The 25,478-nt window shown below is 46.2% G+C and overlaps 2 pseudogenes; one reads left to right on the forward strand and one right to left on the reverse strand.

The window, feature by feature from the left end:
• Nucleotides 1-1,139: 1,139 nt before the first annotated feature.
• On the reverse strand, nt 1,140-2,318 carry LOC119266550 (annotated as a pseudogene).
• Nucleotides 2,319-6,694: 4,376 nt separating this feature from the next.
• The window catches only part of LOC119271057, a 29,493-nt pseudogene continuing 10,709 nt past the window's right edge, over nt 6,695-25,478 (forward strand).

Below are 25,478 nucleotides of genomic sequence, written 5' to 3' on the forward strand. Positions count from 1 at the left end.
TTTCCTCCCAAACGCTAGAGCACGGCAAGCCGTGTCATCGCTGGCTACAGCTTGTCCCTAGCTTGGCCTTGCCGGCGCGCCTCGTGGTCACTGCCTGCAGCACTCTCATCTCGTCCTTCGTGCTGCACCCCACCTCCTCCTTCTCCCATGAAATTAACTATAGCCAAATTGAAAATTCAGGCAACGTACATATGTTTAACCTTCAGTACTAGGCCCCTACAAGTTAACAATTTGTTCGCTCTTTAAACCTCATTGGGGTGCCATTGTCTTTTGTTCCATATGGCTAAGTCGCAGTGGTGTGTGGTTTTTTACATGTAAAAACTGAACTCTCGTTTACATATGTTTTTCTCTTATAACGGTTTGGCAGCGATCATGGTTTTTTGCAAAAAGCTAGGACCACAAGGTCACATCACGATGTGCCAAGATGTTGGAATGGCTAGTGATTAACCTTTTTCTTCACGAATTTGCCATTCCTTAGATAACTGAAATCTTTTTTTCATGTCGACTGTTTTGCCTAGTGCCCGGGGCTAAGACAAGGACACCGTGGTGGCCAAGAGTAGGCGGTTCACCCTCGGTTGGTAGATGGTTCTACAGAAGGAAGAACATAAATGGTGAAAGGAGGATAGCAGTTGAATTTACATGGAATGGCTCAGACATAATGGATTGAAAGATGAAACCGCCTCCCTTTGTTTCACTCAGTCCGGCCTATTATTCGTTTTAAACTGAGGCTACGTAAATAAACACTAGAGTAAATTTCAGTTTTTACCACCTACTTTGATATTTTTGACACACATTACCCCCTTTAAAAGCATTTCATCCGGATTATCCCGTTCAGCCAAAGTTTCGCCCTTTTTCATCCATTTTAAAGTTTTTTAGGTTACGCAATTTATTTATTTATTTTGGAAAAGGAGGACATACCCCCGGCCCCTGCGGATAGTTCTTCTAGCAGTTATTTTGCTGTAAAAAGCGTCCTAAAGCTACATGTCCACGTGCAGCACCCGGAAGCAAATCTAATGAAGAAGACTGAGGTGGAGTAAATCTCAGCATAAGATGGAGCTGCGACACGCACGCAAGTATACCGAGATTCCAAACGTTCGGTATTTATCAATTCCACATATATAACTCCAAAGTCCAAACTACTATTGTTCGCAGCGGTCGGGGACGAAGCCAACCATGTCCGCATGAACGTCGTACACCACCTCCGTCGTCTCCTGCGCCAAGGTGCCGATGACCGCCGCGACCCCGGCCGGGTAGACAGCCCATGCCGGCGCGGCAAACGCGAGGCACCTGCCGAGAAGACGTAGTCGCGGTCCTCGAAGTACATCATCTGCCGGATGCCGAGCTCCAGGCTCGCGCCGCTATCGAACGTGAGCGTCACGGGCGGCACGTCGATCTTCCTCAGGCCGGTGAAGTTGTAGCACGTGTCGAGGAAACCCATCGGCGGCGCCACCGGATACTGCGCCATCTGCTCTTTGAACTGGCCGCGGAGGGCCGCGTAGGTCTCCGGCATCAGGTAGGTGAAGGTGGTGCGCAGCGCCATGAGCGCGTCGCCGGCGGGGACCGGGATGACCGGCCTACCGGTGCCTAGGCTTAACCCGGCGAGCCGGACGAAGTATGAGTTGGGGAGGGCCGCGTTGCTCCGTAGCGGGGTGTAGCTCACCTTGCGTCCTGGGCCTGGCAGGGGTGCGCCGATGGAGAGGAAGCCCCGGTCGGCCCTAAAAGTCGGCAGGCAGTAGGAGAAGGCCGCCGTGTCCGGAGACGAAGGGGCTCGGGACGGCAGTGAGTGGCTGTCCCGGCCGAGATCGAGAAGGCCGGATGAGCGGCCAGCCGTTCTGCCGCCCATCTCCATGCAGTTGGCCCTGAAGTTATCCACGGTGGTCGGCGTGGATCGAGAGAACGTGAGCGTGTCTGTCACGACGATGACACTCGATATCACGGCGCCGTTCTTGGCCACGGTGGTGCTGGCGCAGCCCCGTCCGGAGCAAGCTTCCAGCGGGCAGTCCGGCGAGCCGCACGGGACATGGGCGACGGAGGAGGACCGGGACGGGTCGAAGGCGCCTGAGGTTCTGCGCCGGAGTGCCATACCCGACGACGACGTGGTACTCGGACTCGGACGTGCCCGGGAGAGTGACGAGGGGACTGCGGGGTCTGCGAGTGACGGGGAGGGAGTTGGGTGGCGGTGCGTGCTGGGCTTTGTAGGCCGCGTAGCGGGCCTGGGTGGAAATACCGGCGTCGAACTCGAACGTGAGCGTGACGGGAGCCAGGAGAAGAAGAAGAATAAGAAGAAGCAGGCGCAGCAAGTGCACGGAGGAAATCATGGCTGGAGACACAATTGCTTGTGTGTAAGCTGCTGCCCATATATATACATATATAGGACCCGCGAGCTCTTAATTTTCATTATATTGTAGAGTGCGGTGGTGAACTGATGGTGATTGCTTGTCTCGTCCCTCGTCTCGTGCATATGGAAAAGATTTTTTTTGAACAAGATATGGAGAAGATGATGATCGGGATTAACGCCAGAGCTTTGCTGGTAAAGAGGAAATAGAGGCACTTGGCAAATGGCAACTCTCCAGTCCAAAAAGAAATATCAACACCATGGTGTCGTCGTCATTCTTGGAGTTGTCGATTGTTCATGTCGCCATCCCGGTGGTGGCAACGGTGATCTGTCCATGGAGAACCGACGATGGATGCCCAAAGGAGAAGGTTGGTGTTTTTAAGCATCACACGAAGCTTCCCTTCAATTTAGTCATATATGCATTACATCAGATAGGTGGTGGATGATGTTCATTGTTGCTGATGTAGATGTAGTTCATTTCAATGGGTGTTTCGGAGCTCGCCTTTTCTATAATCATATACTCCCTACATCTCAAAATAAGTGTCTCAAGTAAAGTTGAGATATTTATTTTAAGATGGAGGAAGTATCATTTTATGTGTGTGCACTAATGTTGATTGTGATCCTAATCATCCAGAAGCGGGGTGTATACTCATGATATTTGTATTCCCTTAATGCGGCAATATGAGCCAATAAACCACCCTTTATCAGAAAATAATTGAAAACAACCACGTGAGATAGGTGATCAAGTAATAAAAACTAGCCAAGTTTAGTACTGTAATGGTTGACGTGGCGCAAAAGGATGCGACAATGGATGCCGAGAAGGCTGGTGTTTTTAGATATAACATGGTGCTAAGCTTTATTTATACACATGGAATGGAATACATAAACTAAGGGATCACATGATAACAATAACAAAGATCACAGGGTTAGGAAGGGGGGGGGGGAGTAGATTGAACTAGTCCACAACAATTACGCCCACAAGTAGGCCTACAAGTCTATCGTCATGTTCAATGCCTCAGTCGGTCAAGAGATCACCCGGAGTGCTCCTAAGAGTATCTCCAGCCGCGCCCCCAACAGACCCTTCTCAGGCGTTTTTGCCGCGCCGGCGCTGAACAAACGGCCCAGTCGCGCCCCCAGGACGCCGAAAAACGCCGGATCGGACCTTTTTTTCGCCCAGCGGTCACAGGCCGAACCCGGCGCACTGGGGGGCAGTTGGGGGCTCCGGTGCAAGGGAAAAGCGCGGCTGGCCCACGCCGTCAGGGGAAAAGTCAAGGTTTTCTTCCCTGACTCGCCTCCCACCCCCCCGCGCCCTCGGCCGCCAGTAGCTTTATCCCGGCGCCGCCCGCCACCTTTCACCACTAGATAGCATTCCACGCCGGAAAAATAGTAGAGCTTCGCCGCAGTAGCCCCTCCAACAGCAGCTGGGCATTTCCGCCCGCCGTTTCCGGCCACGGAGGGGCAGTTTAGCGGCGGGGACACGTCCACCAAGCGATTTGCCTGCCTCGGCGATGGACTCGGATGACGAGGAAGCGCTCGCCGCGCTGCTGGAGGAGGAAGCCGAGGCCGACGTCCAGGAAGAAGAGCATCTCATGGTGCTCGCCGCCCTCGCCCAGCTGCTGGCGAGCAATGAAAAGCCGCGGCGACATGGCTCGGCGCCGGGGCGGGTGAAAGCAAAGAACCGGCATCGTCTCGAAGGCTACTGCATGCTCTACTCCGACTACGTCGCCAAGCTTGTTGAAGGTCATTCTCCTCCGGTGAACTTCGAGATCAATGGGCGGCACTACAACAAGGGGTACTATCTAGCTGATGGCATCTATCCGAGATGGTCGACATTTGTGAAGACGATCTCAAACCCTGTGCCAGGAGGCAAGAACGCCTGGTTTGCGAAGGTTCAGGAGGCTTGCAGGAAGCATGTCGAGCGGGCATTTGGTGTGCTCCAATCTCGATTTGCTGTTGTCTGGTACCCCGCTCAGACTTGGTTGAAAGATCAAATGTGGGAGATTATGACTTGCTGTGTCATCTTGCACAACATGATCATCGAGAGCGAGCAAGAAGACCCAGTGTTTGACACTGAATCATACTACAGGCAGGGTCCTCTAGCCGAAGTTGATCACCAGCAAACGGCAACCTGGACTGCCTATCTCAGTATGCGTCAGGAGATCCGAGAACCACAGGTGCATCATCAACTGCAGCAAGATCTGATAAAGCATCTATGGAGGCTCAAGGGTGACGCCGGGCGCGACGTGTGATGAAATATGAGTTTTTATTTGTTGAACTATATAATTTTATTAAATTATTTGTTGTTGTACTATTTTGTTGAAGTATTTGATATTTTTGTGATGAAATATGTGATAAAAAAATTTATGTGCATAATTGAACGCCGAACAACGGCGAACCACGCCGAATATGGGCCCTTTATTCGCCGAAATGGGGCTGAAAAGTGGGCCAATTTCGGTGTCAGGGGGCGACGACTGAGCGCGAAACCGCCCCCAGCGCCGATTGCATCGCCTGCTCACCCCCAGGGGGCGATTTTTATGCATCCTGGGGGGCCGAACGGCTGGAGATGCTCTAATCTTCACCTCTAAGGAGTAGGCACTATTATATAAGCCGCTAACCACTGAGATGAACCATTCACACATAGTATATGTTTATCTTGAAACGTATTATTTACATGTAATAGATTTTAAAAATACCAACAATACTAATTTTAAACGGAAACAGTTCATATATTGCAGAAAATTGGAACTTTATGTACCTTAATATGAATGTTCATACATTTGAAATGTTTCATATCCTCTTCTAAATATTTCCTGAATATGAGAAAAATATTTATACTTTCAATAGTAGAAAATGAGGGACACTACACCCGGCAGGTGTTCGGTCAAATGTCATTGAGCTAATTTTCGAATGGCATGTCGTTATTTTAGAGTACGAAGGATCTCAAGGTACTCGAGCATGGAAAATGAGGGTTGTGCAATGCATGGTTGGCCATATGAACGGATTTCATAGGCATGCACAGAATGGGGCTCTTCTGGCGGCGCGTGCATGATTCGTTTCACGTGTGAAAGCACATTGTGCCCTACGATATGCACATCATCCAACAACGAAATATGAGGTCATTATTGTATCCATGGTACGCCATCCAGACCACCGTCATCAAGTCTTGTGACACGGTTGCTTTGCTGGGGGCAATTTGGCCATTGCGCGTGGCAGGGGAGAAGATCGTAAGCTTTACTTCTTGCTCAACTTGTCGATTGAATCATTCATTCACTGGTTGTTTCTCTACACGTTGTGTAGTTTGTACGTGCTGCCATGATGTACCATAGGACAGACGGACGACCATTATTTAGGTACATACCCTGTTGGATGAAGCTGGGGCAGTAGGTGTGGGATGACATGATCCGTGGATGAAAAACTTGTTCATCATCTGGTTAATCTAGTTCAATTTTAACTATTGTTGTACTAGACTTATTTGCGTGTGATGTATGAATGATTTGTACTATTTTACATCCGAACTTTGATGAATTCCGTCGGCTTTGCATGGATTTCGTTCGGTCTATTGAAATGCGGTTTGAATTGTATGCGTGCAGCGTTGGATGGCCGCCCCCCTCATCCGTGTCTACGAACTGACCCCCCTGTCCACGAAAGGATGCCGAAGCAAATTTACGGGTCAGCGTTGGAGATGCCCTAAGAACGTTTACATCACTACTTTTGTGATCTAAATACTCTTATATTTTATTTTATTTGCAGAGAAAGTAGAAGAGAAGAGAAGAGTCGCTCTGTCCTCAGATTTTAGCCACGTCCTCTAGTTATTGTTGATCAATCTAGCACCAGGAGACAGTGAACATCTAATCGATGTCTATAGTGCAGCTGTGCTATATCATCTTTTCTGGCAAAGTTTTGATGGTGAAAATGGCGTCACACAAAATAGAAGTCTCATATAATCGTCTCGGTGTGACTGTCGTGGTTGATCGGTTGACACACGTTTTGGTCGCACAGATTGTCAGCTGTAGATATGACACGGAGGAGTTTTTAATGCCTTTGTTTCTTCTCGTAATTTCGCTGTAACTTCGGCACAGGCGGGCGTTAATTCCTATATATCGTGCGACTTTTCCATAGGCACAAGTCTTGTTTCGTTCTTATCAATTGTTCTGTCTGGAGCGTTCGGCTGAAAGAGGAAAACATAAAATAAGGGAGATGCCATTCACAAGGATGAGAAGATGCCATGAGCTCACGACAACACTCTACAAAGGAGAATTGAGCATGCTTATGCTTGCAATCGCACCCTATGTGTATATATACGGCAGCGCATCCTGATCGTATTGTGTACTACGACGATACAGCTTGCATAGAGGAGCAATGGCTTCATCAGCAACTCCCTCTGTGCACTTTTACCTGCTGATTCTGCTGCTTCTTCTTCTTGCTCCTCGTCTTGGCGGCTCCTCCCAGTACACCGGCTACATCCGTGGCGGCAAGCATTTAGTTATCGGTTCATCGGGACCACCACCGACCTCCTGCTCTACCATTTCTTTATTCGGTGAATACCTTGACTGCGTGAATCCCATATGGTCTTTAACCAGACTTAGTATTCCATACTATAAATAACTTTGCATGTATTGCTTGTCATTACATTTCTTCATGCCTAGACAGTTATAATATTCTTATGTCCCCGTGTGCTGACTAACTTGTCTATATTTTAGGCGGCGGCGGTGCAATAGCAACACCAGACACTACATTTATTTCTTCCGGTAAGAACAAGCGAACAGTGGCGTAGCTGTAAGGTGGCCAGGGTGGTCCATGGACCACCCTGGAATTTGGCCCATTAGTTTAGTACTTCTCTGAAAAAAAGGAAACATACCCAAGCCCAAATTAGGTCTTAGCCCATGTACGCGTGTATGTACGTTGATCGTTCCCGTCGTCTCCTTTTCCTCTGGTGATCTGGTCTCTAGAAGTCTGAAGGAAGCGCGCACGCACACATAGGTACAGCCCTGTGCAGTGCGCACTAGTTGTTTTCTTTTCTACTTCAATTCAGAGTAAGATTTTTGTTCTTGTCAAATTCAAAGCACAATTTCCTTTTGCTATGAAGATTTGAACGATTTGTTGAGAGTGCAAGCTTCAAAGTTTTTTGCAATTGATAATTTGTCAATTGAACTGATTGAATCATTAGGGCTTTGTTCCAACTGAGTTAATGTATTAATTTTTTTTGTACAACTGTTGCAAAAATGGAGAGGACAGGAGACATTGGATCCCTTTTTTTATATGGATCCGACAAATAAGGTGTGTTATATTTTAAGCGAATGTAAGGCTTGAACATGAATTTTAATATGCTTTGATAGACCTTATTAATATGTGCTTTGGATATATTCTGTGTGCATATGTTGGTTTGATAAATTTGTGGTGTTATTTTTTTGTGCCAATTGGATCACCTTGACATAAAATCCTGGCTACGCCACTGCAAGCGAATGTATAAATATTCTTTAAATGGATTTTTCTCTCAAACTGCTACTCAATTTCACGACATGTCTAGCTCCATTATCAACTTTGTTTCAACTTCTTTTTCTCCTTCAAAGTTGCCTCCTAATATTTTCCGAGGTTGCCAGGCATGGTTACAAAAGTTATTTTTTTTTTGAGGAAACGCAGGAGAGCTGCGATTTCATTATAAGACGAAAACGGCGACGGAAACGCCAACTGTACAAACGCGAGCGAGCTCGCTGAAAAAGGAAAGAAAAAGAAGAAAGAAAGAAGAGGTGCGTAGGTCCTACTCTCGCAGCATCAAGTGCTTCCCGCCTGCCCGCGCCCAGGTTGTGATCTCGTCGTCAATGGAGTCCAGCGCTCTCTCGACAGATCGTTCTTGGCCCTGAAAATCCGGTTGTTTCTCTCGCCCCAGATCGTCCAAGCTATGAGCAGAGAGATGGACCTGGTCTTCTTGGCGTGTGCTGCGTTGGTCGTCAAGCCCAAGAGCCACTCTGTTGTGTCAGTCGTTGTACTCCAGTTATTTGGGTGGCATGAGGGTAACTGAAAACGGTCAGCCCCCATCGCCCATAGACGTCGAGCCCATGGGCACTCTTGGAACAGATGCATGTTGGTCTCCAGGTTGCGCATGCAGAGAGGGCAAAAGTAGCAATTTGGCCATTTCCTCGCCATCAGCCTGTCCGCTGTAAGGAGCCGGTTAATGGCAAGAAGCCAGGCGAAAAGCTTGATCTTTGCTGGCGCCCACGCCTTCCACACTGCCGCCATGAGGGGTGATCTCGTGGATCCTAAGAACTGCATGTGGTACGCCGAGCTTGTGGAGAACATGCCTGATTCCGTCAGTTTCCAAGAGAAGACATCATGTCCTGTCGATAGTTGGCCAGTTGCCGCCACCCTCGTCCAGAGGTTGACAAATTGAGGCAGCAGCCCCGTGGTCACCCGCCCCTGCACATCACGCACCCAGCTGTTGTTTCGGAGCGCCGCATGTACCGTCTTGTTTTTTCGGCGCGCCAACTGGAAGATGTCAGGTGCTACTAAGAAAGGTGCTTCCCCTTGCATCCAGCTGTCGTACCAAAAGGACGCCATCTTCCCGTCTCTGACTTGCGCCGCCATAGCGGCCGCGAACAGAGTTCTCTCTTGCAGGGTGCATGGGACAGGCAAACCTATCCATGGCCTTTCGGGTGTCGTCCGTTCAAGCCATAGCCAACGTAGCCTCAAGGCATGCCCGAACCGCACTAGGTCCAGGATCCCGAGGCCGCCCAGTTCTTTCGGCCTACAGATCCTCCCCCAAGCAACCTTGTAGTGACCACCATGGCATTCCTCTTGCCCACGCCACAACCAAGCTCTTCTGGTCTTGTCAATTTGGCGGCGCACCCACGCTGGCATGTCTTGGACAGACAGCCAGTAGGTGGTGAAAGCAGTCAGGACCGAGTTGAGAAGCACCAACCTGCCGGCCGCCCCGAAAAGTTTGAGTTTCCAGCAAGCCAGTCGTGCCAGCAGCTTATCGAGCAAGGGTTGGAGGTCGACCTTGCGCCATTTCCGGAGTGACAGCGGTAGTCCGAGGAATTTGCATGGAAAGGCCGCACAGGGGCCCCCAATGGTTCAGTGACATGCTGAACATCAAAAAGTGCACCCTGGATTGGCAGAATTGTGCTCTTCTGGAAGTTCACCTTGAGGCCGGTGACCTCCCCGAATGCATGCAGGATCTGGTGCAGCGTTTCCACTTCCGTTCGGATGGGGTTGACGAAGATTGCCACGTCGTCCGCATACATAGAGGTGCGGAAGGCAGGAACTTGCCCACGCAACCGGCTCAGTGTCCCATCATGGACCGCTTGCACCAACAGTTGCTGCAGCGGCTCCATCGCAAGAATGAACAGGAATGGTGATAGCGGGTCCCCTTGACGGAGGCCTCGGCGGTGCCGTATCGGCCGCCCCGCTACTCCATTGACGAGCACCCAGGAGGAGGCCGAGGCCAGACACAAGGCAATCCAATCACACCATCCCTGTCCAAAACCCCTGGCCCTCAGCATGTCAAGGAGGTATGTCCAGGATACCGTATTGAAAGCTTTGGCAATGTCGAGTTTGATCAGTAGCATCGGCTTCTTTGTGCAGTGGAAGTGGCGTGCCATCCCTTGTACGAAAAGAAAATTGTCTTGTATGCACCTGCCCTTGATGAAGGCGCTCTGCACTGGTGAAATCAGGTTGTCAATATGCTTGGCAACCCTTGTGGCAAGCACCTTTGTGAACAGCTTCATGATGTTGTGGAGCAGGCTGATGGGCCGGAAGTCAGACATGGAGGTAGGTGCATCCGTTTTCGGGAGGAGCACGATGTGTGCACCATTGATCAGATGCAAGCCCGTCCCGTTGAGCTCGTGCAGCTGCTGGAAGGCCATAAAAAGATCAGGCAAGATGATCTCCGAGGTGGCTTTGTAAAAAGCACCGGAGAAGCCATCCGGTCCGGGTGCCCGATCCGGCGGGAGATCCTTGATGGCGTCCTTGATCTCGTTCGTGGAGAAAGGAAGCTCGAGCTCTTGCAAGTCCAAACGCGGTAGCCCTAACACCTCCCAATTGAGAGTGGAGGGGGTAGACCCTACGGTTCCTTGCAGTTCTCTGAAGAAAGCCGCCGCAAGTTCCTCTTTCTCCGGCTGTGTAGAGGCGATCACCCCGTCCTTAGCGAGTGTGGCGATGTAGTTCTTCCGTCTCCGCGCATTGGCCTTAATGTGGAAAAAACTTGGTATTCGCATCTCTGGCTTTGAGCAATCTAACCCGGGCTCGCTGTTTTTCCCTAATGCGCTCAATGACCACCAGTCCAAGGATCCGTGATTTCAGCTCTTTCCGGAGCGATAGCTCGTCGGGCTCAAGCAACCGCTCCTCCTAGGCTTTGTCGAGCAAGGCTATCGTGTCCTGCGCCATCTGTAGCTGCATTTTGGTGTCCCCAATATGGTGCTTGTGCCATAACCTCAGTGCCCTTGCCGTGCGTCGCAGCCTCGCGTTGAGCCGAGCCACAACACCAACAGCGGCGTAGGGCTGCGACCACGCATGCGCCACCACTTCCTTAAACCCCTCAATGTGCGGCCAAAAAGCCTCAAAACGGAACAGCCCCCATTTAGGTATCGCCCCGTCGCAAGATAAGAGCAAAGGGCAATGATCCGACATTGCCATTGCTAGTGGTTGAAGGTTTGCCGTCCCAAAACGGATGTTCCAGTCCAGCAAGCAAAACGCGCGGTCCAGTTTGACGAGTGTGGGGTTTCGCTGCTCGTTTGACCAGGTGAAGCGTCTGCCACATAGTTTGATCTCGGCTAAGTCGCTGGCATTCAAGGCCGCCCGGATTTGCCCCATTAAGCTGAGATTCAGGTTGGCGTTGTTCTTGTCGCGAGCCTCGTAGATGAGGTTGAAATCTCCGATGAGTAGCCATGGCACAGCAATCAGCCCATGTATCCTTATTAAATCGGCGAGGAACAATGATTTCAAGCTGTCATCAGCCGGGCAATATACGGTGGTGAGTGCCCAAGGGGCGTCGCCTATCCGCGGCTTGATCAGGACAGTGATGGCGAACGCGGAGATGTCTATTGTGTCCACCTCGAATCTTTGCACGTCCCAGGCCAGAAGCGCCCCTCCTCTTGTGCCAACCGCCGGGAGGATCGCCACGCCGGTTAGGCTAGGGCCCGTTGTCTCGAGCAACAGCTCCCTGGTCAGTTCCTCTTGCTTGGTCTCCTGGAGACACAGCAAGGAGCAGCGTGTTTGTTCCACGAGGCTGCGGACCCCCCAACGACGAGCGCGGTCATTGAGCCCACGCACGTTCCAGTTTAACAAAGAGAAGTTACTCATGATAAACACAAACGGGATCCCTGATACGTCTTCAACATATCTATAATTTTTGATTGCTCCATGCTATATTATATATTGTTTTGGACTATATTAGGCTTTATTTTCCACTTTTATATTATTTTTGGGACTAACCTATTAACCGGAGGCCCAGTCCAGAATTGCTATTTTTTGCCTATTTCAGTGTTTCGAAGAAACGGAATATCAAATGGAGTCCAAACGGAATGAAACCTTCGGGAACGTGATTTTCTCACCGAACGTGATCCAGGAGACTTGGACCCTACGCCAAGTCATCAGAGAGGCGGTCACGAGGGTGGGGGGCGCGACCCCCTGCCTCGTGGGCCCCTCGATGCTCCACCGACGTACTTCTTCCTCCTATACATACATACGTAACCCCAAACGACCAGATAAGGAGCCAAAAACCTAATTCCACCGCCGCAACTTTCTGTATCCACGAGATCCCATCTTGGGGCCTGTTCCGGAGCTCTGCCGGAAGAGGGCCATCATCACGGAGAGCTTCTACATCATCATAGCCTCTCCGATGAAGTGTGAGTAGTTTACATCAGACCTCCGGGTCCATATTTAGTAGCTAGATGGCTTCTTCTCTCTTTTTGGATCTCAATACAAAGTTCTCCCCTCTCTTGTGGAGATCTATTCAATGTAATCTTCTTTTTGCGGTGTGTTTGTTGAGACCGATGAATTGTGGGTTTATGATCAAGTCTATCTATGAATAATATTTAAATCTTCTCTGAATTCTTTTATATATGATTGGTTATCTTTGCAAGTCTCTTCGAATTATCCATTTGGTTTGGCCAACTAATTGGTAGTTCTTGCCATGGGAGAAGTGCTTAGCTTTGGGTTCGATCTTGCGGTGTCTTTTCCCAATGACAGAAGGGGCAGCAAGGCACGTATTGCATCGTTGCCATCGAGGATAACAAGATGGGGTTTATTTCATATTGCATGAATTTATCTCTCTACATCATGTCATCTTGCTTAAAGCGTTACTCTGTTTTTAAACTTAATACTCTAGACGCATGCTGGATAGCGGTCGATGAGTGGAGTAATAGTAGTAGATGCAGAATCGTTTTGGTCTACTGGTCACGGACGTGATGCCTATATACATGATCATGCCTAGATATTCTCATAACTATGCTCAATTCTGTCAATTGCTCAACAATAATTTTTTCACCCACCGTAGAATACTTATGCTCTTGAGAGAAGCCACTAGTGAAACCTATGGCCCCCGGGTCTATTCTCATCATATCAATCTCCATCACTTTAATCTTGCTTTGCTTTTTACTTTGCCTTTACTTTTTACTTTGCATCTTTATACCAAAAATATTATATCTATCAGATCTCACTCTCGTATGTGACCGTGAAGGGATTGACAACCCCTAATCGCGTTGGTTGCGAGTAGCTATCGTTTTGTGCAGGTACGAGGGACTTGAGTGTGGCCTCCTACTGGATTGATACCTTGGTTCTAAAAAACCGAGGGAAATACTTACGCTACTCTGCTGCATCATCCCTTCCTATTCGGGGAAAACCAACGCAAGCTCAAGACGTAGCAAGAAGGATTTCTGGCGTCGTTGCCGGGGAGTCTATGCAAAAGTCAACATACCAAGTACCCATCACAATCCCTATCTCTCGCATTACATTATTTGCCATTTGCCTCTCATTTTCCTCTCCCCCACTTCACCCTTGTCGTTTTATTCGCCCTCTCTCTCTCTATCCTCCCTCTCTATTTTCCTCTTCTGGCACGTTTGCTTTTTGTTTGCTCTATGGTTGGAATAGTCATTTATTTATTACTAAACAGAGAAGCTAAGATCTATGGATCCTCATCCACTTGCCAATCTTTTTAAGAGATCCAATTATGATGAACCAATTCCTAGTGATTTGGATGCACTAGATTATCTTTATAAGGTTTTGCCTGAAATCCGTAAAGTGACTCACGATAGATCTTTGAATAAAAAGCATGATTGCAATGATTCTATTATAAATTCTTTTGATGTCAATTGTGCTAATAAGATGCAAAACCCTAAGCTTGGGGATGCTAGTTTTTCTATGTCTACTACTTGTTGCAATGATCATGATTGGGGGTGATTCTTCTTATGATCTTGAAAATTTATTTAAGCCCCATGATGAATATGAGATTGATAATATTGTTTGCAATATTATTGAAAGTGGGTTTGGAAGAGTGTCAACTTTAGATCCCACATATTTGGAGAATGTTCAATCTTATGAAAATCTTGATAAAAGTGGGTTTGAAGAAGTCATGACTTAAGTTAATGTTAATCCCACTATTTTGGAAGAATGTAAACTTTGCATGCATGTGGATCATGTTGAAAATATTTTATGTGATAGCTATTTTGTTGAATTTGCTTATGATCCTACATGTAATTACTACGAGAGAGGAAAATATGGTTGTAGAAATTTTCATGTTACTAAATTACCTCTCGTTATGTTGAGATTGCTATTGTTTCTATCCGCTTCTTTGCTTATGCTAGTTTTTGCTTGCCTTGATAATTTGTTTGCCTATAAGATGCCTATGCATAGGAAGTACGTTAGACTTAGATGTGTTTTGTCACGTGCTTTATGATGCTCTCTTTGTGCTTCAATTCTTGTCTTTCATGTGAGCATCATTGAAATATTATGCCTAGCTATAAGGCTCTAAAAAAGCGCTTGTTGGGAGACAACCCAATATTTATCCTTGCTGTTATTTAATAAATAATTATTTAGCCTCTGTTTTGTTTGTGTTTTTTGTGTTTAATTAGTGTTTGTGCCAAGTAGAACCGTTGGGAAGACTTGGGGGAAGTCTTGTTGAACTTGCTGGAAAAAACAGAAACTTTAGCGCTCACGAGAACTGCTGTCATTTTTATTTGAACAGTGATATTTAGTTAATTCTTTTTGAAGATGATTAATAGATAAATTACTCACGTCCAGCAATTTATTCTAGAATTTTTGGGGTTCCAGATCTTGCGCTAGCTACAGATTACTACAGACTGTTCTGTTTTTGACACATTCTGTTTTTCGTGTGTTGTTTGCTTATTTTGATGAATCTATGGTTAGTAAAATAGTTTATAATCCAGATAGAAGTTGGAATACAGTAGGTTTAACACCAATATAAATAAATAATGAGTTCATTACAGTACCTTGAAGTGGTCTTTTGTTTTCTTTCGCTAACGGAGCTCACGAGTTTTCTACTTTAAGTTTTGTGTTGTGAAGTTTTCAAGTTTTGGGTGAATTCTTGTGATGGATTATGGAACAAGGAGTGGAAAGAGCCTAAGCTTGGGGATGCCCATGGCACCCCCAAGATAATCCAAGGACACAAAAAAAAGTCAAAGCTTGGGGATGCCCTGGAAGGCATCCCCTCTTTCGTCCACTTCCATCGGTAATTTACTTGGAGCTATATTTTTATTCACCAACATGATATGTGTTTTGCTTGGAGCGTCTTGTATTATTTTTGTCTTTGTGTCTTAGTATGCCACAATCATCCTTTCTGTACACACCTTTTGAGAGAGCCATACATGAATTAAAATTTGATAGAATACTCTATGTGCTTCACTTATATCTTTTGAGCTAAGTAGTTTTTGCTCTATATGCTTCACTTATATCTTTTGAGCTAAGTAGTTTTGCTCTATGTGCTTCACTTATATCTTTTGATCTAAGTAGTTTTGCTCTATGTGCTTCACTTATATCTTTTGAGCATTATGATTTTGCTCTATGTGCTTCACTTAGATCTTTTAGAGCACGGTGGTGGATTTTTTTTTAAAGAAACTATTGATCTCTCATGCTTCACTTAAATCATTTTGAGAGTCTCTTAATAGCATGGTAATTTGCTTAATAATAATATGCTTGGTATTCAAGATTTGTGAAACTTTCTTTTGAGTGTGTTGAATACTAAGAAAAGATTGAAGCATGATAATTGTTTTGAGATATGGAGGTGATAATATTAAAGTCATGCTAGTTGAGTAGTTGTGAATTTAAAGAATACTTGTGTTAAAGTTTGTGATTCCCGTAGCATGCATGTATGATGAACCGTTATGTGATGAAGTCGGAGCATGATTTATTTATTGATTGTCTTCCTTATGAGTGGCGGTCGGGGACGAGCGATGTTCTTTTCCTACCAATCTATCCCCCTAGGAGCATGCGCGTAATACTTTGCTTTGATAACTTCTAGATTTTTGCAATAAGTATATGAGTTCTTTATGACTAATGTTGAGTCCATGGATTATACGCACTCTCACCCTTCCACCTTTGCTAGCCTCTCTAATACCGCACACCTTTCGCCGGTATCATACACCCACCATATACCTTCCTCAAAACAGCCACCATACCTACCTATTATGGCATTTCCATAGCCATTCCGAGATATATTGCCATGCAACTTTCCACCGTTCCGTTTATTATGACACACTCCACCATTGTCATATTGCATATCCCGGTACACCGTCGGAGGCATTCATATAGAGTCATATTTTGTTCTAAGTATCGAGTTGTAATTGTTGAGTTGTAAGAAAAATATAAGTGTGATGATTATCATTATTAGAGCATTGTCCCAACTGAGGAAAGAATGATGGAGACTATGATTCCGCCATAAGTCGGGATGAGACTCCGGACGAAAAATAAAAAATAAAAGAGGCCAAAGAAGCCCAAATAAAAAGAGGACATAAAAAGGAAAAAAGGCCCAAAAATATATAAATAAAAAATGAGAGAAAAAGAGAGAACGGACAATGTTACTATCCTTTTACCACACTTGTGCTTCAAAGTAGCACCATGATCTTCATAGTATAGAGTCTCTCATGTTATCACTTTCATATACTAGTGGGAATTTTACATTATAGAACTTGGCTTGTATATTCCAATGATGGGCTTCCTCAAATTGCCCTAGGTCTTCATGCGCAAGCAAGTTGGATGCACACCCACTTAGTTTCTTTTTGAGCTTTCATATACTTATAGCTCTAGTGCATCCGTTGCATGGCAATCCCTACTCACTCACATTGATATCTATTGATGGGCATCTCCATAGCCCATTGATACGCCTAGTTGATGTGAGACTATCTTCTCTTTTTTGTCTTCCCCACAACCACAATTCTATTCCACCTATAGTGCTATATCCATGGCTCACGCTCATGTGTTGCATGAAGATTGAAAAAGTTTTGAAAAAGTTAGAGTATGAAACAATTGCTTGGCTTGTCATCGGGGTTGTGCATGATTTAAATACTTTGTGTAGTGAAGATAGAGCATAGCCAGACTATATGATTTTATAGGGATAACTTTCTTTGGCCATGTTATTTTGAGAAGACATAATTGCTTTATTAGTATGCTTGAAGTATTATTATTTTTATGTCAATGTAAACTTTTGTCTTGAATCTTTCGAATCTGAATATTCATATCACAATTAAGAAGATTTGCATTGAAATTATGCCAAGTAGCACTCCGCATCAAAAATTCTCTTTTTATCATTTACCTACTCGAGGACGAGCAGGAATTAAGCTTGGGGATGCCTGATACGTCTCCACTAGTAGAAAAAGGGTCAAACATGAAGCACATTAGTGCCGGTTTGTATTTGAGCTGGCACTAATGTATACATTAGTGCCGGTTCCAACGGCTAGCCGGGCCGCTTTCATTAGTACCGGTTCATGGCGAACCTTTAGCACCGGTTCGTGCCACGAACCGGTACTAATGAGAGTGGTGGCAGGATGTTGTCAGACTGGGGCCCCTCCAGCCCCTTTAGTACCGGTTCTTGGCACGAACCGGTACTAAAGGTCGTCCTACATAAACCCTTCGTCCACCCGAGCTCGCTCTGTTCTTCCCCTTTCCCCTCTCCTCTCTATTCTTCCCCTCTTCCTCTCGAGCTCATCACACATTTTGTCCAAAATTTGTCAAGATTTGAAGGCCCCCATCCATTCAAATGATCACAAAGGTTAGCAACTTTGTCCTTTCATCTCTCATTGCTAGATTAGCTCTTGCAATGCTTTATATAGTGATTAATTTGTGAGTTTAGTAATTTGGGAGTATATATATATATATATATGTGTGTGTGTGTGTGTGTGTGTGTGTGTGTGTGTGTGTGGTAGTATTTGATTTATATGCAATTTGAGGTCAAAAATAACACTTAGTTTGCATATGTAGGTGTGGTTTACTTAGTGCCTTCTAAATCTCCGCCGTAACCACCGTCGATCGCCCGCACCGTCCCGTCGCCGGGACCACCTTGTGGTGAGCCTCTTGTTCATGAAATTTTATATAAAAATTGATGTTTGTGTGATTTGGATATATAGTTACTCGTATAATTATCTTACCTGTATGTTGTTTGTTATACATATAGTGCCATGGTTTTGATATCCGTCCCCGTCGGCCCTCGTCCTTGTTATGATTCGGATGTGGTATATATATTCTCTTTTAAAACTAGTTGCATTTCGTGTTTATGACAAATTATGCCCATCAAGTTGACAGAGAAATTTTTTCTAGGAGGTATGTGAACCGGAAATTCCAACCGACCCTATTGTTGAGAGGTTAAATTTAGTTGAAAGAGAAAACGAGTACTTGAAAGAAAATTGAAAAGAATTGAGGGGGAGAAGATGGAATTAGAGTTGCATGTTGCCGATGTCGTCGATGATCACAAGATCAAGATGAAGAAAATGCGCTTGAAGATTAGAAAGATTAGAAAATATGCCATCGATAGTGAGGCTTGGTATCATTATGCTGTTGGATCCATTGTTACCTTAGTTGCGATCTTGATCGTATTTGTTGTTGCGTTTAAATGCTTTAGCTAGAGAGTTATTTGTTTGTTGCATTTAAGTGTTGTATGAACTTTATGTATGAACTTGTATTAATTTGGTCTATTCGATGTTGTGTAATGAAGATGAGCCGGCAATGGATGTACGATGACCGATGCTCTCCCCAGTTAGTTGAGGGCGTGCATACTTTTCTGCTTGCGGCTGAGGCAAACAAGCGGGCGGATGGTTTTATGCCTTGTCCATGTGCTCGCTGTAAGAATGGTCACAATTACTCTACGTCAAGAACCATTCAAGTCCGCCTGTTTAAGTCCAGTTTCATGCCCCACTATAATGTTTGGACCAAGCACGAAGAAAGAGGGGTTATGATGGAAGACAATGAAGAAGAAGAGGACGACGACAGCTATCCTGGCCATGGGTTCCTTGAATACGATGATACAACAATGGGGGAAGAAGCTGAGCCGGTAATGCGGGAAGAAGCTGAGCCGACAATGCGGGAAGAAGCTGAAGAAGAGGCATCAGATGAGCCCGTTGATGATCTAGGTCGGGCCATTGCCGATGCAAAGAGAAACTGCGCAAGTGATTTGGAGAAGAAGAAGTTGCAGCGCATGTTAGAGGATCACAAAAAATTGTTGTACCCGAATTGCGTAGGTGACAAGAAAAAGCTGGGCACCACACTGGAATTGCTGCAATGGAAGGCAGAGAATGGTGTATCTGACAAGGGATTTGGAAAGTTGCTGGTAATGATAAAGGATTTGCTTCCAAAGGACAACGAATTGCCTGAGAGTACGTACGAAGAAAAGAAGGCTGTCTGCCCTCTAGGGTTAGAGGTGCAGAAGATACATGCATGCCCTAATGATTGCATCCTCTACCGCGGTGAGTACGAGGATTTGAACGCTTGCCCGGTATGTGGTGCATTGCGCTATAAGATCAGCCGCGATGACCTTGGTGATGTCGAGGGCGAGCGCCCCAGGAAGAAGATTCCTGCCAAGGTGATGTGGTATGCTCCTATAATACCACGGTTGAAACGTTTGTTCCAAAACAAAGAGCATGCCAAGGCGATGCGATGGCACAGAGAAGACCGTAAGAAAGACGGAAAGTTGAGAGTACCCGCTGAAGGGTCGCAGTGGAGAAAAATTGAAAGATAGTACGGGAAGGAGTTTGCAGATGACGCAAGGAGCGTATGGTTTGGTCTAAGCGCAGATGGCATTAATTCTTTTGGGGAGCAGAGCAGCAACCATAGCACCTGGCCTGTGACTCTATGTTTGTATAACCTTTGTCCTTGGTTGTGCATGAAGTGGAAGTTCATTATGATGCCAGTGCTCATCCAAGGCCCTAAGCAACCCGGCAACGACATTGATGTATACCTAAGGCCATTAGTTGAAGAACTCTTACAACTGTGGAATGGAACAGGTGTACGTGCATGGGATGAGCACATGGGGGAAGAATTTGACCTAAAGGCGTTGCTGTTCGTGACCATCAATGATTGGCCTGCTCTCAGTAACCTTTCAGGACAGACAAACAAGGGATACTGCGCATGCACGCACTGTTTGGACGATACCGACAGTATATATTTGGCTAATTGTAAGAAGAATGTGTACCTGGGACATCGTCGATTTCTTCCGAGCAGGCATCCCGTAAGAAAGAAAGGCAAGCATTTCAAAGGTGAGGCAGATCACCGGACGAAGCCTCGCCACCGTACTGGTGCTGATGTACATGATATGATCAAGGATTTGAAGGTGGTCTTTGGAAAGGGTCCTGGTGGACAACCTGTTCCGAATGACGCTGACGGACGCGCACCCATGTGGAAGAAGAAATCCATATTTTTGGACCTGCCCTATTGGAAAGACCTAGAGGTCCGCTCCGCAATCGACGTGATGCACGTGACGAAGAATCTTTGTGTGACCCTGCTTGGCTTCTTGGGCGTGTATGGGAAGACAAAATATACACCTGAGGCACGAGAGGACCAGCAACGTATGCACGGAAAAGACGGCATACATCAGGGTCATGCAAGCTACGCTCTTACCAAAGAAGAGAAGGAAATCTTCTTTGAATGCCTGCTCAGTATTAAGGTACCGTCTGGCTTCTCGTCGAATATAAAGGGAATAATAAACATGGCAGAGAAAAAATTCCAGAACCTAAAGTCTCATGACTGCCACGTGATTATGACGCAACTGCTTCCGGTTGCATTGAGGGGGCTTCTACCGGAAAACGTTCGATTAGCCATTGTGAAGCTATGTGCATTTCTCAATGCAATCTCTCAGAAGGTAATCGATCCAGAAATCATACCAAGGTTAGAGAATGATTTGGTGCAATGTCTTGTCAGTTTCGAGTTGGTGTTCCCACCATCCTTCTTCGACATCATGACGCACGTCCTAGTTCACCTATGCGAAGAGATTAACGTTTTGGGTCCTGTATTTCTACACAATATGTTCCCCTTTGAGAGGTTCATGGGAGTCTTAAAGAAATATGTTCATAACCGTTCTAGGCCAGAAGGAAGCATCTCCAAGGGCCATCAAAATGAGGAGGTCATTGAGTTTTTATTGACTTTATTCCTAACCTTAAGCCGATTGGTGTTCCTGAATCGCGGCATAAGGGCAGACTGGATGGAAAAGGCATGCTAGGAGGGGAACAAATAATATGTATGGACGGACATTCTCTCACTGAAGCACACTACACAGTTCTATAGAATTCCGCCTTGGTGGCTCCGTATATGGATGAACACAAGAATTTGCTACACTCCAAACACCCGGAGCGGTCTGATGACTGGATTACACGTGAATAAACCAGGAGTTTCGCCAGCTGGTTGCAGACACGTACCATGCATGACACCTCTATTGAAGATGACATGTACTTGCTGTCCCAGTTACCATCTTCGAATATAATGACTTTCAAAGGGTACGAGATAAATGGTAATACATTTTACACGATCGCCCAAGATAAGAAGAGCACCAACCAAAACAGTGGTGTCCGCTTTGATGCAGAAACCAAGACGGGAAAGGAAACATATTATGGTTATATACAGGACATATGGGAACTTGACTATCGACGTGGTTTGAAGGTCCCTTTGTTTCGGTGCAAATGGGTCAATATGACACGAGGCGGGGTAACGGAAGACCCGCAGTACGGAATGACAATAGTGGATCTCAACAATCTTGCGTATGCAGATGAACCATTCGTCCTAGCCAATGATGTGGCACAGGTTTTCTATGTGAAGGACATGTCTACCAAGCCAAGAAAAAGAAAAGATAAGGAAGCGAATGCATCGTACGATGAGCCAAAGCGGCACATAGTTCTTTCTGGGAAGAGAAACATCATGGGAGTGGATGACAAGACAGACAAGTCAGAAGATTATGAAAAGTTTGATGAAATTGCTCCATTTACAGTGAATATTGACCCGAGCATCCCGTTAAATGATGAAGATTTCCCATGGTTACGGCGCAAAGGGACACACGCGATGAAAAAGTTTCACACCCAAAGATCTGGGATGTGATCGGCTTCACTATCATCACTTTCTTCTGTGTTTCACACCCAGAAGGGAATCTCTGTAATAGTTAGGGTAGTTAATTGTGTGTTTTGGCATTTGAAACGCGAAGAAATTTTATGTGCAAACAAATTCTTTCATGCCTTTACTGATTTTTAAAGTTAAGTTATTCACAAACTAGTGATTCACACTAATTTCAAATAATTCAAAATTTAAACTATTCAAATTTGAAAACTACGGGCACTAACAGAAAGTTTGTAATTTTTTGTACCTAAAGCAAAAATATTCACAAAGAAACTCTAAATACACAAAAAACAACTCAAAAATAAATAAAGCAAAAAAATAAAAAATAAAGCCCGCCTACTAGGCCAGAGCGGCCTGCATACGACTAGAAACCCAACCTGTTGTTGGGCTAGGATACAGGCCCGCAAAGGCCCAGTAGGCTAACAGGGCAGCACAGAACATGTATGCCCAGTAGGCCTGCTTTGGAGAGGAGCTCGAGAAAGCTACCGCACGGGGGTTTATAAACCAGTGCGGTCGCCCCTCGGCTAGCGAGGTGGGACTAAACTTGCGCACCACACCTGCGCCAGCGCACCCCCTTTAGTACCGGTTCGTGGCACCAACCGGTACTCAAGGTGCCTTCTATATATACAACACTTACGAAAATTTCATTCTCCCTCTGTTTCTTCCTCTGTTTCCCCATTGAAGCACCGCCCGCGCGCCCCGATCGATCGACGCCGTCGCCGTCGCCGCCCCCGTCCCCGTCGCCGCCTTCGTCTCCGTCGCCGCCCCGGGCCCGTCCCTGTCGCGCCGTCCCCGCGTCGCCGCCCCCGGCCGTCGCCTCGCCGTCGCCATCGCCCCGCTATGAGCTCTCCCCCTCTAACCCCTCTCCCTCGCCCCCGGCGGCCACCATGGGCGCCGCCCCTCCCCGAGCCCATACACACACACACAAGCATGATGAACACACACACACACGTACATATGTATGAATTAATGCATGTATATATTAGTATATACATATTTTGTATGTTTAATTAGTTTAGATTTTTTAGATTATTATTTTTTCACTAGTATATATGTATGAATGCATGTTAGATGGATATAATTAGTGTTTAATTATTATGGGAATTTTTTATATAATGTTGTTTTTCAGTTTTTTAATGGATGTATAAAAGTTGTGTTTTCTGTTTTTAGTGTTAGATGTTTAATTAGTATGAAATAGCATATAGAATTTTGACATATGCAATGATAGCATAATTAGTGTTATATAGAAATGTTAGAAATTTTAGTTATCAAAATCCAATCATTAAAAAATGTTACTTTTTGCGGGCATATAGCTAGTATTTGTTCTCGACGATGCCCGGCCCGCATCCTCGCCGTCGACCCGTCCGCGACGACGTCTGACTGACCCATGTGCGGGACTGGGCTCCATCGGGCTGGCACTGGGAGGTGCTGCCTGGAGGGGCATGCCGCTTGATGAGGAACCCAGCCCCGGGTCCTGTCGTCGACCCTGATCTCATTTGGTGGCGTTTGCGTGGGCCAGTTTCGGTGCGGAGGGAGCCGGCCCCGCTGGAGGTGGTACGTCGCCGTGTCAGGGAGAAGGACAAGCACGTCCATCGCTACATGGTTGCGTTAGAGGGCGGCAAGTTCTCCAATACCTGGCGTTTCTTTAGGGATCTCACTTCAGCTATGATCCTGTGAGGGTTCCTTCTCTTTGGGTGTCCACCGCCCGCGCCACAGGAACCGCGAGTGTCCTAGATTCTTCTGTAGTATTCGATCTTTATTAGCTACCTAGCCAGTGATGTACTCGATATATAATATTCAAGACGATGTATTCGAGATTATATATTATTCGAGACGATGTATTCGAGACTATATCTATTATTCGAGACGATGTATTCGAGATTATATCTATTATTCGAGACGATGTATTCGAGATTATATCTATTTTTTGAGACGATGTATTCGAGATTATATCTATTATTCGAGACGATGTAATTTGAATACTAAATTGTTCTATATTTCTTTTGGCATAGTTAAATAAAAGCTATGGCGGACAATACCGACAGAGAGGGAGAACAGACCATGTTCGATATAATACGTGGGCCAGATGATGATCAAAATGAAGAAGATTATGACGGCTCCGAATTTCTAAACAACACTGGAGAGGGTGATATGATATTCGATCGCGACGTCCTGATGAAGTCATGAACTACGATTATGACAACACCGGAGAGGTATATATATTATATAAGCAGGCATCTGGTGATCATCACATGTTTTAAATGAGTTGAAGATATATTAACGAATCGATCTTTCTTCTTTCAGCCATCCGGATCGAGCAAATCTTCAGGCAACAGGACGAAATGAGGCCCGAACAAAAAGTTGAAGGAGGGCGTAAAGTATAATATCGAGGCAATCAAACCTAATGGCGAACCATTAGCGCCTAAAAAGATTGCGGACAAGTTCGTTCGTCAGTGCGGAGTTCTTGTGAAGGACCAACTCCCGATCTCCCTTCAAGAATGGAGAGAGCCAGCAAAGCCACGTCCAGATCTTACTTTTGTCGACGACAGACAAAAAAGTCTGCTTTGGGATACTCTCATGGAACATTTCACCGACCAGATCATTTCACAGAAGCAGATGTGCAGAATGTCAAGGACGCTGCTCTTAGGAAGATGGCGGTTGCATTCAAGAACCACAAGAATCGTGAATGGGACAAGTACGTCAAGGGAGGAAGGAAGACTCCAGTATTCGAGGGAACACTAGAGAATCAAAGTGCTCATTGGGACGATTTCGTGAAATTCAAGGATTCAGAATTATCTAAGGAGCGGTCAAGAATAAACAAGGCCAATGCCGCAAAAAAGGATAAGTTCCATAAGCTGGGGCCAGGTGGTTATGCGGTGGGAATGCCTAAGTGGGATAAGTCTGAGAAAGAGATGCTGGATGCAAGTGTCACTCCAGAAACATTGAGCTGGCCCCCCAGGTGCAGGACTTGGTTCTATGCGCATGGGGGGAGTTGGACCCGAAGACAGGCAAAGTTTCCAAGAAGGCATGTCTGGACGGAGCCGAAGATAAGCTACTTGTTGCAATAGAAGAGGCTCGATCCGGGTTGTTCGAGCCCAACAGAGAGAACAACGAGCTTACGCGTGCCCTGGGAAATCCTGAACACCCGGGAAGAACACGAGGCATGGGTGCTATTCCGTGGTATGAGGGGTTTTCGGACTGGAATGCCGACTACAGAACCCGTGCGAGAAAGAAGATTGCGGAGGAGAAGAAGAGGAAGATGGAGGAGGAGCAGAGGAAGCTCGACTATGAACGCCTTCAAGGCCTAGAATCAGCGCACGCAGACTTGGCAATCAAATTCCAGTGGCAGCAGGAGCAGATCGACTCACTTAGCCAGCAAAGGGGGTCTCAGCAGCTGCAGCAGCTAGTGGATGATCCAGCATTGGATACCACCGCCCCATCCATGCTGAGAAGCAGCGTGGGTTCTGCCCCGTTTGACGCAATGCTGGATAGATACCCCGTGGATGACATCGCGGAGAACACTAACTGCGAGCTACACTTCAAAATTAAGAACATATCCTTGAAGGTGGCGGACGGCGTTGCTATTACAAATTCCCCCGATGCAACC

Source organism: Triticum dicoccoides, chromosome 3A (genome assembly GCF_002162155.2).
Source record: "Triticum dicoccoides isolate Atlit2015 ecotype Zavitan chromosome 3A, WEW_v2.0, whole genome shotgun sequence".
NCBI classification, from domain to species: Eukaryota; Viridiplantae; Streptophyta; class Magnoliopsida; order Poales; family Poaceae; genus Triticum; species Triticum dicoccoides.